The 21,988-nt window shown below is 42.5% G+C and overlaps 1 long non-coding RNA gene and 1 other non-coding gene across 2 annotated transcripts in view; both read right to left on the bottom strand.

The window, feature by feature from the left end:
- Window positions 1-11,228: 11,228 nt before the first annotated feature.
- LOC147822740 (uncharacterized) overlaps window positions 11,229-21,988 on the bottom strand; it is a 33,663-nt gene continuing 22,903 nt past the window's right edge. The window contains exon 2 of the long non-coding RNA XR_015444994.1: window positions 11,229-21,299. This is a non-coding gene — a long non-coding RNA (uncharacterized LOC147822740). The remainder of the gene's footprint in view (window positions 21,300-21,988) is intronic.
- LOC147822741 (U6 spliceosomal RNA) lies at window positions 18,855-18,961 on the bottom strand. Its single transcript, XR_015445232.1, has one exon. It is a non-coding gene; the product is annotated as a U6 spliceosomal RNA (small nuclear RNA).

Here is a 21,988-nt window from a genome sequence, read left to right as displayed (position 1 = left end):
TTGCTTCTTGGAAGTACATTCTCAAAATCTTATTTATTCAAGGACATGGTGTAAATTTTTTACCTTAATATGTAACTTGATTTATAGTTATCAACTGATTATAAATTGAAACCCAACATTTACATGTGAAAATTTTTCTGCCTTTTATAAAAAATATTTTTCTTTTCCTGCACTAAGCTACATCCTCAGCACTGCTCACTTAGCTCGTGGATGAAATCCACCAACTTGAAAGGGATCAAAACTATTATTTGTTTGGCTTTTTTTTTGGTGTTTTTGAGACAAGGTCTCACTATGTAGTGCAGGCTGGGCTCGAACTCACTGAGGTGATCCTCCTGTCCCAGCCTCCAGAGTGCTGGGATTATAGACGTTCACCACCATGCCTGGCTCAAAACTGTTATTTAACTGATGTTTAATTGTTTTTTTAGTCTGTGGTAATGAAGAGAATTATGTGTTTTAAGTTGTTTACTTATGAAGAGGAAAATAATGTAATTTTATATACAAAGCAGCCTGAGCCCTTCAATTTTAGTGAAATCAGAACTTTAGGGAGTTAGGGAATTTCGAGTGTGAAGGAGACTCTCCCCACCTTTTAAGAGGGTTGTGTAAGAAATTAATGAAGCAGTTAGAAGCCCATGCAGAACCACACCACTGAGGTGACAAAGGGCAGTGCAGACCAGGGCCATGGCCTTTCTGTCTCCAGGGAAGACTTCCGAGAGTCTCCCTCTGGGCTTCCCAGGCAGCTCTGGGAATAAAGCTGGAGCTAATGAATTGATGTTCACCCCATCATAATTAAAGGACTGAAATTTCTTCTGTGGACTGATAACAGAAGCAGCCACACATCTGTCTCATCCCAGCTGCTGGGGACCTGAAGTGGTGGCGTAGGCGTGGGTGGACTTGGGATACCTAGGTATGTCTGTGGGCATCAGTCATGCTCAGCACACCTGTAACCACGTATTTTTTTCTGATTTAATGTTATTGTCTGAAAAGGCTTTCTTTCATCTTCCTCATTAGGTTGTCTACTACCTAGGAAAATGGACATGATGACCACATTGTCTTACATTTACCTTATAACCACCCCACAAACAAGTTAGTAGCTATTGAAGATCTAAGATAGCAGTTCCGCAAGCATCAGTCACCTGAAATTCCAAGTCCAGAGACAACTTTGGTGACTTTTCTATGAGATGGTTTCACAGGTAAGGAGGAAAATGTACAGGCTTCTGCCTTTGGGGGTTGTAAGGTGTTCCGTGTCCCATGTTACATGATGTTTTCGCCTTGTTACCTCTGTCATAAAGCTGGCTTCAGATTGTGGACTTGCAAATAGTGGCTTTTCCCAAATCTTGATCCTACCACTTTACAGACCTCTTTTGCCCATTCTTGTTTAAAGTTTTGCATGTAAGTTCCTTCTGCTTGAAAATACGGGTGCCAAAAAAAAAAAAAAAAAAAAAAAAAGGGAAGAAAAGAAAATACAGGTGCCAAAATGGGTTGCTGGTTTTTGTGGGTTTTTTTGGTACTGGGGATTGAACTCAGGTCCTTGCGCTTGTGCAGCAGGCGGTAAAACCACTGAGCTAAATCCCCGGCCCTGTCTGAAATATTTTTTATGAGTTCTTGCATAAAACTTGGGGACAAAAAAAAATGTAATATACTATTATAAACAGAGCCAGGAACAAAAACTCTATGACCCTTTCAACAGATGCTGAAAAAGCGTGTGATAAGGTCCCACACCCATTCATGATAAAAAAACCCTACAGAAAATTTCTCAATCTGATAAAATCAGATTAAAAAAATAAAGAAAGAAAAGGAATAAGGATAGGAAAGGAAGAAGTTGGGCCAGGGACTTAGCTCAGTGGTTCCGGCGCCTGCCTCGAAAGTGCAAGGTCCAGAGTTTGCTTCCCGATACCAAAAAAAAAAAGACAGGAAAGGAAGAAGTTAAATTTAAATCATTATTTGCTGATGACATGATACTCTACATAGCCCCAAAACTCCACCAAAAGACTCCTAGATTTGATAACCAAATTCAGTGGCATAGCTGGATACAAAGTCAACACTCAAAAATCAATAGCCCTCCTGTATATGAATAACAGACTCATAGAGAAATTAAAGAAACAATCCCTTTCACAATAGCACCCCCAAAAATGAAATATGTAGGAATCAATCTAATGAAGAAAGTAAAAGATCTCTATGTTGAAAACTACAGAACTCTGAAAAAGGAGATTGAAGAGGATATCAGAAAATGGAAAGACATCCTTTGTTCTTGGATAAGAAAAACCAATATAGTGAAAATGGCCTTACTTCCAAAATTGTTACACAGATTCAATGCAAACCCGATCAAAATCCCAACAGCAGGGCTGGGCATTTAACTCAGTGGTTCCACTGCCTGCCTCACAGGCACAAGGTCCTGAGTTCGATCCCCAGTACTAAAAAAAAAAAAAAAAAATCCCAACGTCATATCTCACAGAATTAGAGAAAACAATCCTAAAATTCATTTGGAACCAGAAGAGACCTAGAATAGCAAAGGCAATCCTGGGCAACAAAGGCAAGGCAGGAGGCATCACAATCCCTGAGTTGAAATTATACTACAAAGCTACTGTGATAAAAACAGCATGGTACTGGCAAAAGAACAAAGCTGAGGATCAGTGGAATGGACTAGAGGATGCAGAAACAACTCCAGACATACTCAGCCACCTAATCTTTGACAAAGGAACCAAACACCTCTACTGGAAGAAAGCCTCTTTAATAAATGATGCTGGAAAAACTGGCTTTCCACATGCCAAAGATTGAAACTAGACCCATATCTGTCACCAAGCACTGACCTAAAATCAGAATGGATCAAAGATCTAAATATTAAAATTGAAACACTAAGCCTGCTGGAAGAGAGAATACGTAGAACGCTTGAGGACACAGGAGTAGGCAAAGACTTCATAAACAAAACCCAGATGGCATGGGAATTACTACAAAGAATCAACAACTGGGACCTCATCTTATTAATAAGCTTTTGAACTGTAAGAGAAACCACCAACAGAGTGAAGAGAAAACCCACAGTGTGGGAAAAATTTTTTACCAGCTATTCAGGTAAAGGACTATTATCTCGAATACATAAAGAACTCAAGGGCCGGGATTTAGCTCAGTGGTTCTGCCACCTGCCTTGCAAGCATAAGGACTCGAGTTCAATCTCTGGTACAAAAAAAAAAAAAAAAAAAGACAAAAAATCAGACTCTCCCAAATTTAAAGACCCAATTCAATAATGGGCATCTAAAATGACGATACTTCTTAGATGAAGAATTAGACACAACAAATAAATATATGAAAAAAATGTTCAACATCACTGGTCATTCATGAAGTACAAAGTAAAACACTGAGATTCCATCTCACTCCAGAAAGAATGGCTGCTATAAAAAAAAAATCAATGAATAACAAATGCTGGCAAGGCTATGGGGAGACACACTGTTCTCCACTGTTGGTGGGGAGTATAGACTGGTGCAACCACTATGGAAATCGGTATGGAGATTTCTCAATTTCTCAAAATTTCTCAATTTCTCAAAAAACCTAAAATTAGAGGTTCCATTTGACTCAGATACACCTTTTCTTGGTATTTTCCTGAAATAATTAAAAGTATCATACCACAGGGATATATGCACACCCATGTTTATGCACCACAGTGTGTAATAGCTAACTCTTGGAAACAGCCCAAATGCCCATCAGCTGACAAGTGGATAAAGAAGATGTGGTTTAAAAAAATATAATGGAGTACTCCTCAGCCATAAAGAAGGATAAACTAGAGACATTTAGAGCTAAATGGATGGGGCTTCAGATCATAATCCTAAGTGAAATGAATCAAGACACACATGTTTAAATACCATATTATTTCTCTAGTGTGAGAAACCTAAAGTAGAAATAAGGACTAAAATGTATACTAGATATTGAGAAATGGGAAGAAAATGTTCAAACAGGAAAGGAAACAAGGGAAGACGGAGGGAAAAAGGAAGGAAGGAACAGGAAAAATTCAAAATGGAAAAAATGGAAACAAAGCTTTTGTATGTAGGGAGGGGAGGAGGATGAAGGGAGGGAATGACATAAAATAAAACAAAATTCATTAAAGTATAAAAATATAATATTAGATCTCTCAAAAAAACCCAATCAAGGATGCACAACTGAAATGAACAGACACTTGTCAGAAGAAGTACAAATGTCCAAGAAATACATGAAAAAATGTTCAATATCTCTGGCCATTAGAGAAATGCAAATTAAAACAATACTGAGATTCTGTCTTGCTCCAGAAAGAATGGCCATCATCAAGAAGTCAGGGCCAGGGATTTAGCTCAGTGGCCCCACACCTGCCTTGCAAGTGCAAGGTCCTGAGTTCAATCCCTGGTACCCCCCCCCAAAGTCAAATAATAACAATTGCTGGCAAGGCTGTAGGGGAAAATGGAACCCTTCTACATTGTTGGTGGGGATGTAAACTAGTACAGCCACTATGGAAAGCAGTATGGAGATTTCTCAAAAAATTAAAGTAGAAATTTCATTCAATCCAGCTATTCCTCTTTATTTTTCCAAAACAGTTAAAGTCAAATTATAGTGATACATGCATACCCCTGTTTATAGCAGCACAATTCATAACAGCTAAACTTTGGAAGCAGCCTGTATGTCCATTAGCAATGTATGGATAAAGAATATGTGGTCTTTATATACAGTGGAGAACTACTCTGCCATGAAGGATAAATGTGAGTCATTTGTTGGAAAATGAATGTTAGTGTTAAGTGAAACAAATCAGACACAGAAGCTTAAATATTGCAAAGTTCCTTTTATATGACAATCCCAAAATATAAATAAGTCAAAGAGCAAAATAAAAGACAGATAATAGGAAACGGGGAAAAAGATCTTCTGCAAAAGGGAAGGGCATGTAGCCGGGGATGTAGCTTAGTAGCACAGCACCTGCCTGCCAAGCGTGAGGTCCTGAGTTTGATCCCTGGTACCAAAAAAAAAACACCAAAAAAGAAGGGGCCAAGAGGTGGAGGGAGATGGGAGGGCAGGCAAGGAAGGGTGATGAAAAAGGAATGAAGATGTGTTAGGTACTTGTACCAAATCTCCATGATGAATGTGATCATTGTGTACTTACCGCAAGTATGTACTAATAAAAATAAAAATTAAAAAAACCAAAATGGATCAAAGAGTTAAAACCATAAAATTCTTTTTTTTTTTTTTGTACCGGGGATCGAACTCGGGTCCTTGCGCTTGCACAGCAGGCGGCAAAACCACTGAGCTAAATCCCTGGCCCTAAAACCATAAAATTCTTAGAAGGATACCTAGAGCTGATAATACTTTTTTTTTTAACTTCAATTAGGCAATAAGATCTTAGATATGACACCAAAAATATTCAATAAGAACAAAAATTAGATAAGTTGGACTTCTTTAAAATTAAAGAACAAAGGATACTGTCAAGGAAGGGAAAAAATCATCTATGGAATGGGAAGAAAATATTTGCAAATCATATATCTGATAAAGGATCTGGTAGTCATAATATGAAAAGAACCTTTACAACTTGAAATTTTAAAAACTCCAATCTAAAAACTAGGCAAAGGGTTTAAATGACACTTCCCTAAAGGAGATATACAAAAAAGCCAATAAGCACTTGAAAAGATGTTCAACATTATTAGTTAGTAGAGAACTGGAAGTAAAAACCAAAATAATACAGTGGTTCATACCCACTAATATGACCATAATAAAAAGATGCATAATATCAAGTGTTCAAGATGTAGAGAAATTAGAATCCTGGTAAACTGCTGGTGGGATATGTATAATAGCTTAGTACTGTTGGAAAACAGTTCATCAGTTCCTCAAATGCAAATGTTGTTATCCTATGGCCCTGCAGTTCCACTCTTTGTAATGAGTTAATGTGGGAAGGGGATGGAATCAGAGAATGAGGCAGTAAGTACATTTCTGAGGTCTATAGATTTATAAAATTGGTACCCATTACATGCTAGAATGTTTTCATTATATGCAGTTTTTAAAAAATCCACATTAAATCTAAAATTAGACAACCTCTAATCAAAAGGTAAGTAAAGCTACGTGTTGTGGGGTGACTATAATCCCAGCATTCCAGGAGGCTGAGGCAGGAAAATCGAAAGTTCCAGCCCAGCCTGGACAACTTAGTGAGAGTGTCTCAAAACACTGGAGGGCTGGAAGTGTAGCTCAGTGTGAAGGCCCTGGTTTCAATCCCATTACCCTAGGCGGGGAAAGGTCAGTAAAACCTAAAGCAAACAATATGCAGCAAATGACTGTAGCACCTGATCTTAAGGTAATAAAGTCTAGTGCCATTAATGTAGTTTTTATCTTACACTCTTCAAACAACAGAAAAAATATTGAGAATCATATCAAGGGAATTAGCTCAACTGTCTGGCTTGGTAATTCTCAATGTGCAACCTCCTGAGCACAACACGGGCAGCTCCTGGATCCCATGTCTGACTCACTGAATCAGAACTTGGGGGCCAAGCCCCAGCAAGTTGGTTAACAAACCCCCAGGTAATTCAGATGCACACTCAAGTTATTACTCAAGTCACGCATTGAAGCAGAACTTTCCCGTTAAATAAACCATAGTTATTAAACTGCTGATCCACTCACTTTGCTGACCCAGATTCTCAAACACCAAACCCTTTCAAGCGGTGAGGGAGGACTGAAAGTCTTTTAAGGGTATTGAGGGCCGGACTGGCCAGCTGTGTTCTATTTTAAGCGCTCCAAAGCAAAGATCCTTCCCCCCCCCCCCCCATTGCGGGGCCTAAGCATTCCCGTTAAAGTCCGCAGTCGCCACGGTGAGGACCTGCTCTCACGCCCAGAGCCAATTTCTAGCAGGTTAAGGAACATACCACGAAGAACATACTGTTTGGTCGAATTTTGCTCACTCTCTATTTACAATATCAATCAATCCTACAACAGTTCTTCCCTTTTATAAAACGGTTTGCTTTACGTCTATGACATCGCTCCTTTACACTTCACACCTCATTGCCCGTGGTCTGAGAACAAAAAGTGAAGAATCCCACCAATGGCCATCCTTCTGGGTAGCATGGGGACTCACATCACCCTGCCTCACCCTCCTGAGGCGCCCTCAGCCGGCGACCCACGCAGTGTGAACCACCCTTGGCCCTCTCGCGTCTCGGCGCTTGCATCCGGGTGACCCGATTTACTTTAACGGTAGCCCCAAAGTGCAGGAGCAGTGAGGTCGACAATTCGGAGGTACCAGCGACAAACAGGACAGCGCTTCCTGTGAGGGAAAGGGTGGTGTTTCTTAGTAAGGAAGAAGAAAGCAATGCTGAGGTTGCTAAGGTGTGTGGCAGGAACATCCATTCTATGTGTTGGATACTCTCCGCCTTTTCAGGCCTCGCCTGGTGTCTTGCCCGACCGTTCGGCATTTCCAAATAACCAGCTCGTCACACAGACCCCTACTCTAGGAAGCACACCCTCCTGTCGGGTCTCTCCTGCAGCCTGTGGTAAGGGACTTAACCTAACGCGTTGGACATCTGGCTTCTTTGTGTAGCATCAGTTGAGTCCGAGGGACAGAATATGCAGCCAGCATTTACCTCAGAGTTGACTGTGCTGACTGACCTGTGCTCCTTACCCCATGCCTGTGGACTGCAACGTGGTCCCGGCTGTTACTGGTCAGGCTGTCTTTGGGCCAAAGCTGGCAGCAGCAGCTTTGCATGCGCCACACTGTCTGCCAGGCAGGAAGTCTGAGACAGAACTCCACTATTAGATCAATAACCTTGTGATTTAATATTGGCATAAATGGCCAGGAACATTGATTCATTAATGGTTTTCTCTTAAATAAAAAATTAAGAGCTGGGTGTGGTGGTGCATGCCTGTAATCTCAGCACTTGGAAGGCTGAGACAAGAGAATCGCAAGTTCAAGACCAGCCTGGGCAACATATGGAGATCCTGTCCCAACAAAACCAAACCAACAAAAATTAAAAATCCCCTCTAGTAATCAATAATTTATAATAAAAATTATAGCACTGGCTTAATGATATTTGCACCATCCATTTAAAATCATTTAAAGGGCCGAGGATTTAGCTCAGTGGTTCTGCCTGGTTTCAGAAGTGGTTCCCCTTCTGAACCGGGGTGGATCAGCATGTTCTGGGCAGCTCAGGAGCATCCTATGGCCTCCACATTTTTGCCCATCTGAACCAGGCTGTATCGGCATGTTGCCCACAGCTGGGGAACTTGTGTCCTCCACAGTACTGCCCGTCTGAACCGGACTGGATGGGCGTGTTTCCCCCAGCTCGGGAGCTTGCTGTGGCCTCGGTAGGGTTGCCTATCTGAACCAGGCTGGGTCGGCATATGCTGCATACCTCGGGTGCTTGCTGTGGCCTCCACAGGCTTGCCGGTCAGAACTGGGCTGGATAGGTGTGTTCTGCATAGCTTTGGAGCTTACTGTGGCCTCTGCTGAGTTGCCCATCTGAACCGGGCTGGATTGGCATGTTGCCCACAGCTCGGGAACTTGTAGCCTCCCCAGTCTTGCCCTTCTGAACTGGGCTGGATCGGCGTATTCCCTGCAGCTCCGGTGCTTGTTGTGGCCTTGGCAGTCTTGTCTGTCTGAACTGGTCTGGATCAGCGTGTTCAGCTCTGCTGGGGATCTTGCTGTGCCCTCTGAGACTTGCCCATCTGAACTGGGTTAGATCGGCATGTTCCTCACAGCTCGGGATCTTGCTGTGGCCTCGGAAGACTTGCCTATCTGAACTGGGCTGAATTGGCATGTTCTGCGCAGCTCAGGAACTTGGCTGTGGCCTCCAAGACTTGCCCGTCTGAACTGTGCAACATTGGCATGTTTTGAGTAGCTCGGGCACTTTCTGTGACCTCTGCAGACTTACCCATCCCAACTGTGCCGGATTGGCAAGTTCCTCGCAACTCAGGACATTTTTGTGCCCTCTGTAGACTTGCCCTTCTGAACCGGGGTGGACTGGCATGTTGCCCACAGCTCGGGAACTTACTGTGGCCTCTGCACACTTGCCCGTCTGAACCAGGGTGGATCATCGTGTTCTGGGCAGATGGGGAGCTTGCTGTTGCCTCTGCATGTGTGCCCTTTTGAACTGGGCTGGACTGGCGTGTTCCGTGTAGCTGGAGAGCTTGCTGTGGCCTCAGCAGCCTTGCCTATCTAAATCGGGCTGGATCGGCGTGTTCCACGCAGCTCAAGATCTTGCTGTGGCCTCTGCAGTCTTGCCCATCTGAACTGGGCTGGACTGGCCTGTTCCTCAGAGCTCAGGAGCTTGCTCTCTCCTTTGCAGACTTGCACATCTGAAGTGGTCTGGATCCGCCTTTTCCAGGAAGCTCGGGAGCTTGCTGTGTCTTCCGTGGATTTGCCCTTCTGAGCCGTGGTGGATAATCGTGTTCCTCGTAGCTCGGGAGCTTTGCTGTGGCCTCCGCAGACTTGCCTGTGTGTACCAGGCCAGATTGGCGTGTGCCTCACAGCTCGGGAGCTTGCTGTGGCCTCCACAGACTTGCCCGTCTGAACTGGGGTGGATCATCGTGTTCTTTGCAGATGGGGAGCTTGCTGTCCCCTCTTACATGACGTTTCAGTGTAGCTGTTTTCATGGAAGAAAAGTGAAAATCTCCCATCCACACCCTCAGTCACAGAATCTCACTCCTCAGAGGTAACCACCAATAACTAGTTATACTGTAGACTTTAAAAATGGATATATTAGCACATACCATTTTAGAAGTAATTTCAATAAAAATGAACTACATATGTGGCTCTGTAGATTCTTCACTTAGACATGTACCAGAAGGATTTATGTCATTTTAATGGCTGTGTATTACTTTATTCTTACAGTGTTATGTAGCTAGAATTCTATTTGGACATTTAGGGTACTGTGCGGTTTAAAAAGTTACAGTGGTAACAGTGCCCAGTCTTGCATAGACATTTTAATGCACTTACGGGAAGTGGAATTGATGAGTCTAAATTCTTGTGGATTTTGCATGTTGATAGACATTGTCAAATTGCCCCTATGGCATCAATTTACAGCGCCATGGATGGGATACCAGAGCACCAGTCTCCCCAGTCAGCATCGGCATTGGCTTGATATTACAGAACTTTCCTGCCTTTTCATTCCAGTGAAAACTCCTCATTCTACATATTATTTTTATTATTCTTTTCTTTTCAAAAGTTTTTTCTTGGCCTGGAGATTTAGCTCAGTGGCACCACACCTGCCTCACAAATGCAAGGTCCTGAGTTCGATCCCCAGTACCAAAAAAAGTTTTTTTCTTTGCTTTAAATATTCAAATGTATGTTACATTTTCTTAGGCTTGCTTTTCTTTGTCTTACTGATTTGTGAGAGCTCTTTATATATATCCCTTCCCCTAGGATATATGTATACTATGTAACACTTACATGATATTATTCCAAGGGATTGCTTTATGTAGTCCATAACAACAAAAAAGGGACAACTCTGTGCATACTTACATGGAATTAATGCCAAAGTATTTCTTTTCTTTTTTTTCCCCCTCAGTACTGGGAATTGAACTCAGGGCCTTGTGCTTGCCAGGAAGGTGCTGCGCCGCTGAGCTACATCCCTGGCCCCCAAAGTATTTCAAAGAATAAAAGGAATGAAAAGAAAAGTATGCTCCAAAATAGGCAAAGAAAGAAAAAGCAAAAAGAGAAAGAAAAAGCAAAAAAATGCTTGCATTTGGCTACCAAAACCAGATACATGCTGGGCGTGGTGGTGCATGCCTGAGCACTTGGGAGGCCGAGGCAGGAGGATCACCTTGAGTTTGAGGCCGGGCTGGGCTACACAGTGAGTTCAAGGCCAGCCTGCACTACAAAGTGAGACTGTCTCAAAAAAAGCCAAAACACAACAATAAAAAAATTCAGATACATATTTATATCTGTGTATGTTTTGTTTAGATCTAAAATGTCCTACAAAAGTCTCACGTGTTCAGAGGTGGGGTTTAGGGGAAGTGATTGGATCATGGGGGCATTACAATCATTGGAAGAGATGGATCACTGAGGGTGTGACGTGGAAAGGTGTATTCTTGTCCCCGGTTCCTCTCTCTTTCCTGTCTCTCTCCTTCCTGGCTGAGAGCAGCTTCCTTCCACCATTCCCCCCCACCTGCCATTTCTGCCTTCGAACCAGTCAACCATGGACTGAACCATCTGAAATTGTGAGCTGAACTAAATCTCGCCTCCTTTAAGTTGCAGGTGTTGAATGTTGTGCCAGCAACTGACTAATCCAATCTGTATTCATTCTATAGTGTGTGTGTGTGTGTGTGTGTGTGTGTGTGTGTGTACCATGGAGTATTTCTGAAAATACTTGAGAGACTGGTTGTATTAATTGTCTTTGCAAAGAGGAATGGATAGACAGAGTGGGTGGGGGTTCATTTTTTAATATATGTGTTTTGTACTGTTTTAAGATTTGCTGTTGTTCACCATGAATATGAATCAGCTACTCAGAGTCAATTTTTCTAAAGAAGTAGATGATTCAGAAATCAATCTTTGGGGCTGGAGATTTAGCTCAGTGGTTCTGCCGCCTGCCTCTCAAACGCAAAGACCTGAGTTTTATCCTTGGTACCAAAAAAAAAAAAATCAATCTTTTCTTTTATGGCTCTCCTGTTTTCCCAAAACTATTTCTTTTGTTTTTGGTACTGGGGATCAAACTCGGGTCCTTGGACTTGTGGGGCAGGCGGTGGAACCACTGAGCGAAATCCCCGGCCCTCAAAACTATTTCTTGAATAATCCATCCTGTAAGCTTTGATACAAAATGTCATCTTTATCATATACTAAATTCCCATATGAATGTTAATTTATTCCTGAAGTCATTATTTGACCTCATTGATTCATTAACTGGATGCAAAGGGATTCAAATACTGTAGCTTTTTGTTTGTTTTCGTTTTTTTTTCCAGTACTGGGGATAGAACTCAAGACCTTAAGCTTGCCAGGAAGGCACGGCAATGCACAGCGACATCCCTGGCCCTCTTTGTTTTCAAGACAGGGTCTCACTATGTAGTTCAGGCTGGCCTTGAACTCACAGTGATCCTCCTGCCTCAGCCTCCCTAGTGCTGGCATTACAGGTGTGTACTACCTCACTTGGGTGTAGGTTTAAATAAACTTTAATTTCTAGTAGATGAATTTCTTACTAATGACATTTTAAAGTGTTTTTGGAATATTCTCATATTCCTAAATTTTCTGTCAGTCGGATTTTAAAATTTATTAAATTTAGTCATAGGGGGTGCTAGGGATGCAGCTCAGTGCAAGAGCCCTGGTTTCAACTCCCTGTACCATAAATAAGTAGAGAGGGCTGGGGATGTAGCTCGCTGGTATTTCAGCCCTAATAGGATGAAGGTAAATGAAAGGATCATGACCGCCTGTGGAAGGCAAGGAGGTGTTATGAATTGAATTGGTACAGTTAGCTGTTGCCCAGGTTCTCTGTCATCACTGGCTTTTCCTGTCAGTCTTTGCTCCTGTCAGCAACCCAGGTTCCTGAGGCTTTGGAGAAGTCAGACAGGCCTGGCTTTTCTCCACAATGGGTAGAAAGGTCTGGCCCAAGAACCCATGCTTGGGCAGTCTATAGAACTGAGTGCTCTAAAGGCTTTTCCCTTCATGGCAAAGTGCATACTAAGTTAGTCACACACTGTTCAAGATATTTTGACTGTAGGAGCCTGGTCTTGCAGAGAGGGTTGGTTCAAGATGTAGGCTGAAGTTGCCAAGTTCTCACAGGAGCTTGAGCCCTTGCTCAGTGGGTAGGCAGTTGGCCCATGCCCCGCTAGGCCCCACCTGCGGACAGCTGTGGTGTACCTGCCCTCCAGTGACTCTTGTTCCCCCACAGCTCAGCCCCCTAGGCTCTTAACTACATTCACATCTCCAGAATCTAAGTGAATACTAATAACATTTTGTAAGTTCCAAAAGTAATTCTGTGGATACTGTGGTCATCACAATACCCATTATATAGATTAATTTATATAGACATCGCACTTCACAATTTTTTTTTTCAGTACTGGGGATTGAACTCAGGACTTTGCACTTGCCAGGCAGTCATACATTTTACAATATTAAATCTTCCTAACTAGCATAATATATAACTTTCATTTATTCATTCATTCACTTGATGAATTTATTGAGCACCTAATACATCAAGAATTCTGCTAGGAACTAGACATATAAATGTAAATGCAATCATGTTATTAAGGATCTTCTTAAATCTAGAAGAGATAACAAGCATATAATGGAACAAATAAACATAAAATTGTGCAGTTTTTTTTTTTTTGGTACCAGGGATCGAACTCAGGACCTTGCGCTTGTGAGGCAGGCGCCAGAACCACTGAGCTAAATCCCCAGCCCAAAATTGTGAAGTTTTTAAGTGCAAAGAAGGAGATATGCAGTCTTACAGTGAACTTTTTTTTTTAACTCAGGTCCTTGTGCTTGTGAGGCAGGCATGGTGCCACTAAGCTAAATCCCTGGCCCTACAGTGAACTTATATTAAGTGATTTTGTCTGTTCCAGGGAATCTAGGCAACATTAACTGAGGGAGCGACAACTGAACTGGTTCTGGAAAATATATTTGAATCATCCTCAGTATCCTCCAATTGGCTTCATGCTGAGCACATTTCTTACGTTTGTCCTTGAGTATATAACCTTTTTTGTTGTAATAATATGGGATCTTTTAAAATTTTTATTTTTATAGTACTGGAGATTGAACTCATGGCCTTCTCTCTGAGCTCCATCCCTAGCCTTTATTTTTTTGAGGTAAGGTCTCACAAAGTTGCTGAATTGCCCAGGCTGGGTTTGAATTTGGAATCCTCCTGCCTCAGCCTTCCAAGTGATGGGATTACAGGCATGAGCCACTGCATCCAGCTCAGCTATTGAGGGTTTGTTTTTTGTTTTTTTAAAACATGGTCTCACCATGTAGTTCAGTTTGGCCTTGAACTCACTATGTAGCCCAGGCTGGCCTTGAACTTGCGGAGATCCTCCCGCCTCAGCCTCTAGAGTGCTGCGATTACAAGCATACGCCACCATGCCTGTCTCAGCTATTGAGTTGTGTATATTAAATTTGTAATCAGCTGCTTTAGAAATTTCTTAAGGTTATTGAAGGAACTGATTCTCTCATTCTTGTACATTTCTTCCTCAGCCAATAAGATAGTTGTGTCTGTCCAAATTTCTATCCTTCTTGAACTTTTTTTTTTGTACCGGGGATCGAACTTGGGTCCTTGCGCCTGCGCAACAGGTGGTGAAACCATTGAGCTAAATCCCCGGCCCTCCTTCTTGAACTTTTTTTTTTTTTTTGGTACCGGGGATCGAACTCCGGTCTTTGCTCTTGCGCAGCAGGCGGCGGCGAAACCACTGAGCTAAATCCCCGGCCCTCCTTCTTGAACTTGTAAGGGAGATGCTGCTATCTTCACTGCCCCTGGATGAGTGCATTCGGTGATGCCTGACTGGGTGGATGCTAAGAACAGGGCATCTCCTGTGGCGTCCTTCTCCACTGGGCGGGAGGGACTCGTGTGGGCCCGTGGCTCGGTGTGACCCATCTCTTTTCATCCTCCATAGCTGATGAATAACGTGGATGCTACTTACTTTACTAGTGATTAGCAAATACTTTGCTCAAACTAAAAATAGTAATAATAGGTTATTTTTTTCATCTTGGTTTAATATGTCAGATATTGAGCTACTTGAAGGTCTGCTTTTACATTCACTTTAATTCTTATCACTATAGATGAAAAACATACCTCACAAAGTTAGAAGGATTCAAAGGGAAGTAGATAAAATCAAGATACTCATTTTTCAGTCATATTCCATAATTATATAAAATTTATTTATATTTCATTATAGCCATCATCCCTAATGTCAGTCAAAAGATGTTGTATTTTTATATTTAAAATTGGATTAAAATCTACTGAAACTCTTCACTTGGAAAATTTTCAAACAGCCTTGTTGAATTCTCTTTCCAAATTTCAGTATACTTCAATTTTTATAGCTGACAAACATATCATTTTTAGCAATGACATCACAGAACAATAGAAATACTTCAAATTATACTTGCTTTGTTTCTCTGGAACGAGGACTGACCTTAGGGCACTCTGCCAGTGAGCTACATCCCAGCACTTTTTATTTTTCATCTTGAGTCAGGGTCTCCTGCCTCAGCCTCCCAGAATGATGTCAGTTTTATTTTTTATAAAAGGAAATTGGAGGGCCGGGTACTTAGCTCAGCGGTTTTGCCGCCTGCTGCGCAAGTGCAAGGACCTGAGTTTGATCCCCGGTACTAAAAAAATATATATATATATAAATATATAAATAAATATATAATTATAATAAATATAATAATTATAAATATAATAAATATATATATAATCATGCAAAGTGGCACATGCCTATAACCCCAGCTACCTGGAAGATAGCTGAACTTCCTGCACAGTTGGAATCTCATCTCAAAATAAAAAGAGGTAGAGATGTAGCTTAGTGAAAGCATGCTCTATAGTTGGATATCAGTACTGAAAAAATATTGTAAAGAGGGTGTGCTAAATTTTTTTTTTTTCAGTACTGGGAATCAAACTCAGGACCTTGTGCTTGCCAGGCAGGCATGGCGCCACTGAGCTACATCCCTGGATGTGCTAAATATGTGAAGTATTGTTTTTATTAAAACAACTAGGTCAATGGAGATCATGGAGAAGTTTGTATAATGTCCCCAACCTTCTTTTTTATAAGACTTGTCACTGAAGACAAGAATGTAGTGGTTTGATTTCATGGGTATTGTTAGCACTAACACATAACAAGACTGTCTCAAAGGGGGAAAAAACCCAGAAACATCCCATGTGGCATAATTTATCCTATATCTTATTTTTTTATCCTTTATCTTATTTATATGACTTTTCCATAGAACTTTGTATGCAGATTTTCTTTAGTATTTGTTCACTAAAGAATATGTTTCGAGTTTGGCTCTTTTAAAAAATTCTGTGTTTTAGCTATTCTAACAGGCAGAAAAGAAATATTTCCCCAGCGGTGTATGAGTTGTTTTCTTTTTACTCACTTCTTTTGGGGGTGCATTCATTATGAAGTAAGAAATGTCAGAAATGAGAAATAGCATTTCACACATATGTCAGTTAACATAGTGAATGTGGTGTGCTGCACTGATGCAGAGGTATCAGGTACTTTGCTAACAGCAATGTCTTTACATTCCGCTAATGTCAGACCACTACAGTCACTAGGGTAAGAAGATGCATTTGCTACCAAAGTGGGTAGAAACTCCTCTTGCAATTAGTCTTTGTCATTTAGGAGCTTCTTGTTAGAGCTCATTAAGCTGTCAATTTTGTTCACATACCTCAGCTAAGAGCTTGTACTGAAAGTAGGACAAGAAGTAGTTCTGCCATTTTGTTGTTGTTGTTTTCTTTCTTTTTCGTCTCTCTCTCTCTCTCTCTCTCTCTCTCTCTCTCTCTCTCTCTTTCTTTCTTCTTTCTTTGGGCAGGTGGCGGAACCACTGAGCTAAATCCCTGGCCCTGTTGCTTTTATTTTTTATTTCTGATCTTTTAAATCCTTCTGTTCTTTGCACTACTATTTAAAAATCATTATATATATGCATGCCAAGTTCTCAGGAAGCAGAGCCTGAAATGGGGATTTTTGTGCCAGTGATTTTTCTTCCTAGCTAGGCTTTCTTTTTCTGTTAGTGCCTATGAGCACGTGTGCTGCACACAGTGACCACATCCCTTGTGTGGACTGGGTGCATGCTCATGATGCATCCAAGTTCCTTTTCTCACCCCTCTCCCTCCATCGGTTGACCCCCCTCCCCTGTGGTTAAGAGCTACCTCCCTACCTATTATCTATCTTTTATTCTACTCTTTACTTACATGTTGGGTTTCTTACATAAGAGAAATCATGTGATGGTTAGTCTTGCATGTCTGCTTTATCTCACTTAGCATTCTGGTCTCAAGGTGGATCCAGTTTCCTGGAGTTTTTGAGTGATCTGAGCTGAAACCTCTAAGTTGGGGAGGCGACAGAACAGGACAGGGGAGGAGGCCAAGCGAAGACATGACAGGAGGGGTGGTAGTTCAGCCCAGTCTGCCCTAAGTTTGCCTCGGAAGGAGCTCGGGAGTGTGGATGGCACCGCAGACCTGTCCACCTAGCACGCAGTCACTGACCACAGCTGCCTGGTGAAGTGACGGTGGTGGTACCCTAAGAGCTTCGGTTAGGTGGCTCCTTTCATTCCAGGTCAGCTCTCCCACGCAGGACACCCAGTACTATGAGCTGTTTGCACCCAAGAGTCCCAGCATGTGGAAGAGAGGGGGTGACCACTAAGTGGACTCTGGGCATGGAACCAACACCTATTTGTGAGTTTGGTTTAATTAAAGCTAGATAGCGTACCTGGTAAATCTTTACTTAAGCATTCTGCAAAGTCTCAGAATATGCTGCAGAGGAACAAACAAGTGGAGGTGACACAAAATTCCTGCTCTTGTCCCTGGATACCCTCATCTTATTTAACCACCTTATGTGACCTTCAGACTGGTAAAGATGAAAGTGCCAACCCACATACTAAATAACAGAAGAAATTAATTTCCTGTATTTATTTTTTAGTTTTTTTCATTTTTTGAGACAGGGTCTTGCTATGTAGTTCCGCCTGGCCTTGAACTCAGTATGTAGCCCAGGCAAGGCCGGGGATTTAGCTCAGTGGTTTCGCTGCCTGCTGCGCAAGCGCAAGGACCCTAGTTCGATCCCTGGTACCAAAAATAAATAAATAAATAAATTACAGAAAATGTGTAAGATTCTGCCATTGTGACCCAATATGTAGCCCAGCCTGGCCTTGAACTCATGGCGAGCCTCCTGTGTCAGTCTCCCGAGTTCTGGGATCACAGGTGTGTGCCACCACGATGGGCTCAACTTCCTGTTTTTACATGAACAAAAGAAATATAATAGTCCAGTGCACAGCACATAACTATAATCCTAGCATCTGGGAGGCTGCAGTAGGAAGATCACTGTGAATCTGAGGCCAGCCTGGGATTCACAGTGAGCTTAAGGCCAGACAGAACTATGTAACGTGTCCCTGTCTCAAAAAAAACAAAGGAAGCGAGAGAGACAGAAAGACTGAAATAGAAGTTCTAATATTTTTTCCTAAACTTCAGTGAGTCACTCTGCAAACTGCATTTTGGAGAAATCTGCACCAGTCATTAATGCTCAGGAAGCACAGGCCTCTAAAACACATGAAACGGGGTGGGGGTGCGGGGGTGTTACAAAGTTGGGCAGTAGGGGCATGAGTATGATCAAAATACACGATACGTGCTGAACCTCCCAAACACATGTGAAACTGGGGTGGGAGATGAGTGAAGGGCGTTGTGCGTGTACAAACCTGCCGAATGAAGCCTGTCAATCTGTATAGCCACGAATGCACTGATGAAAAAGGCAGGGTAAATAACATGAGCTAGAAAGGCTTATCTTGTACCTCTCCCACCTCCCTTCCAGTGTCTTTCCTTACATGAACCCATCCTTTTCCCATGTCTGCACATTATATCCACATATTCAAGCCGGCCAGAATCCCTCATTTCCAGGACTCTCTTTATATAGAAAAAGTTCTCACAAATCCGTCAAACCAATAATGCAATAGACATATGCAAAAGAAATAGTTCACTGAAATGGAAAAACACTTGTAAAAGAATTGCAAATCCGGGCCAGGGATTTAGCTCAGTGGTTCTGCAGCCCACCTCGCAAGCACAAGGACCCGAGTTTGATCCCTGGTACCAAAAAAACAAAAAAGAATTGCAAATCCAAACTGTAATGCAATACCAATAATTTCATCATACAGTGTATGCTGAGTAAGGTCAGAGAAGTAGATATTTTATGGAGGTAATTTTAGCAGTTGCTACCAAAATGTAAAATGCACATTCCTTTGACTGAACAATGAAAAAAAAAAAAAGGAACACTTCATGAATTTGCATGTCATCCTTGTGTAGGGGCTGTGCTAATCTTCTCTGCATCATTCAGATTTTAGGACATGTGCTGCTGAATCGAGCACATGAACAATTTTTTTTGGAGACAGGGTCCTATTCAGTCACTACATGGCCCAGCCTGGGCTCAAACTTGTCATCCTCCTGCCTCTGCCTCCCAGAGTGCCGGGATTACAGATGTGCATCACCATGCCCAGCAACAAATGTGTTTATTTTTTATTTTTTTCTGGTACCAGAGATCGAACTCAAGACCTTGTGCTTGTCAGGCAGGAGCAGCGCCGCGGAGCTACATTCCTGGCCCAACACTGTGTTTCTAATGACCTATGAAGTGATGTACTTGTGTACATCATGCATAATGATACACGAGCAAGGGCATTTATTGTAGCATTGTTTACAATAACAGAAGGTTAAACCATTATGCTATGTCCATAATAAGCAGAATTATAAAAGAATATATGCTTTGTGTATGTCTATGAGCAAATCTCTACATTATATGGTCGACTGAAGCAAGGCAAAGTGTAGAACAGGCTGTTGTACACACACTGGCTCATATAGGCAGATTGGCCCTGGTAGGGCAGACAGGAAACTGCTAATGCTCACTGCCTTCTGCAAGGGAATCTGCTGGGCTAAGAGACAGGTGTATAAGGGGATTTTTTTTTTCAACTGTGTCTCTTTTTGTGGCAGGGTGTGGTGGATTAATTAATGGTCAACTTGTAATGCCCAGCTGAAGGTGTGGAAGATCCACCTGAGGACTGTTGCCAACAGCCATAAAAAGAGAACTGGAGGGGAAGATCATGGGCTGTCGATTTTCTAGGAGAAGCTTGCTGCAGATGGTGTCCCTAATACAAACTTGGCTGTTCTTGCAGGAGGAGGAGCTTGGGGGCTCACTATAGCTCAGAATGACTGATGTTCTCATCAGGAGAGCTCTGCTCTTTGCCGTGAACATCACTTTCTTGCTCCAGTATAGATCCCCCAGCCTGGTGGCCCAAATCCTTCATCCCACCAGGGTAGAATTTCTGGCTTTCACCACTGGTCTTTGGTCCTTCCGGGTGCAGATCCTCAATACAGACAAGCATGAGACATTGCCGTGGGCTCTAGGCCACTGGCTGGACTCGTGGAGGACATTGCCTTGGACTCTAAGCCTTTAGCTGGACTTGTGTGGGAAACTGCTGGGATCCAGGTCCTCAGCTGGATTCTTTGGGCCTCTAGTCTGTGGCTAATCTCTTGTAATCCTCTGTTGTTTACTTTTTGGGTAAATATCATAAAATAATCCTATACATTGTGTTCTGTATTAAATGTATTCCCTTGACAAAACCCTGACTACAATACAGGATTTTGTTATGTAGTTCAGGCTGGCCTTGAACTCACTATGTAGCCCAGGCTAGCCTCAAATTGGTGGCAATCCTCCTGCCTCAGCTTCCTGAGTGCTGGGACTCATCTATGTCTTTTGAGCTATGCACCTGAAGTACTTTAAAAAAGAAGCAGGCACTGCAGGTCTGGTTCAGAGGTAGAGCTCTTGCCTAACATGAGAGAGGCCCTGGGTTTGACCCCGAGCACTGAGTGCAACCCTCCCTGCTACACAGACAGGAAGTGATAGTCCTTGGACCCTGAAGCTAGCATTTTTGAGGTTTTTTTTTTTTTGGTACCAGGGATTGAGCTTGGGTCCTTTCGCTTGTGAGGCAGGCGCCGGAACCACTGAGCTAAATCCCCAGCCCAAAGTTAGCATTTTTAATTACTAATAAGAACTTAATAATCCCGGTGAAATCTAATCAGAGAAAATGGGCAAAATGATTGGGGAAGAAGAACCTTTGTGAGACAAAGGTTCATGTTGTCCTTCTGCACACACACACAAAAACAAAACCCAAACCAACCAACCAACATTATCAAGGGCATGCAGCATTGGTGAGGCCAACTTGGGCCACACATTACTATTGTTCTTGGATTCCTAGAGAAGAAGCCATTGTCCCTACTTTATGTAAACCATCAAGTTCACTGAAGTGTATTAATTTTTTTATGCCTCTGTTTTTGCCATTAGTTCACTGATGATGGCAAAGACATGTCTATTTGTTACCATTCTCTAGAGGAACAGAATCAACAGTATACATGAAATTATATGGGATTATGAACTACACATATTATATCTATGTATGTAATTATGAAAGGGTTGACTGGCTCACAGGATCAGAGGCTGGATAGTCCAGCAGCTGTCTGCAGGTGGGGAACCTGAGGATCAGGAGCTGCTCAGCCCAAGAAGCTGGAAGCCTCAGATTAAGAGGGATCTAGGGTGTTGCAGCAGTCCAAGGCCGAAGCCTGAAGTTCCTTGTCTGGTTGCTGACACGTGTCCTCACTCAAAGGCTGAAGAAGCAGGAGTCTGATGTCCAAGGCAATCACTGCTGCAAGACACACCTGCTCAAGCAGAACTGAATTAGAAAGTGCATGTTGATTTCCTCCTCCTCCTCCTCCTCTTCCATCCAGGCTTCGAGCCTACTGGGTAGGTCCACCCACAATCAGGCAGGGTCTTCCTTGCTCAGGGTGCTGGGCTACTTGCCAGTTGTTTTGCAACCCCCCACAGACACACACATAAGTATGCTGCTTGATCTCTCTCTTTTCCTCTCTCCCTCGCCCTCTCTTTTTTTTGGGGGGGGGGTTGTTTTGGAGACAGGGTCTTGCTATGTAGCCCAGGCTGTCCTAGAACTCATGGTGATCCTCCTGCTTCAGCCTCTGACACACTGCAACTACAGCCATGTGCCACCACACTCAGCTATTTATAGTTTTAAAAAGACAGTACAAAAAGGCTTTTCAAACTTATGATACTGGAGATTGAGCCAAGAGGCTCATACATAACAGCTAAGCATTCTACAGTTACATCTCCAGGCCATGAGGTTTTAAGTAATTTGCTGCTTTACCCATCTCTACTTCTCTGTTTTGGTCACTAGGCAACTTCTTGAAATCTCCTAGAGAGTACCTTAATGTACTGCCGTATTGCTCAATAATGTTCTTTTTTTTTGGTACCGGGGATTGAAATTGGGTCCTTGCACTTGCGTAGCAGGTGGCAAAACCACTGAGCTAAATCCCCGGCCCTGAATAATGTTCTT

Source organism: Heterocephalus glaber, unplaced genomic scaffold (genome assembly GCF_053883595.1).
Source record: "Heterocephalus glaber isolate CG9 unplaced genomic scaffold, H.glaber_assembly_v1.0 deba00001608, whole genome shotgun sequence".
Classification (NCBI taxonomy): Eukaryota; Metazoa; Chordata; class Mammalia; order Rodentia; family Bathyergidae; genus Heterocephalus; species Heterocephalus glaber.
Note: the sequence above shows the minus strand (reverse complement) of the source record. Positions and strands in the feature narration are given on the sequence as shown.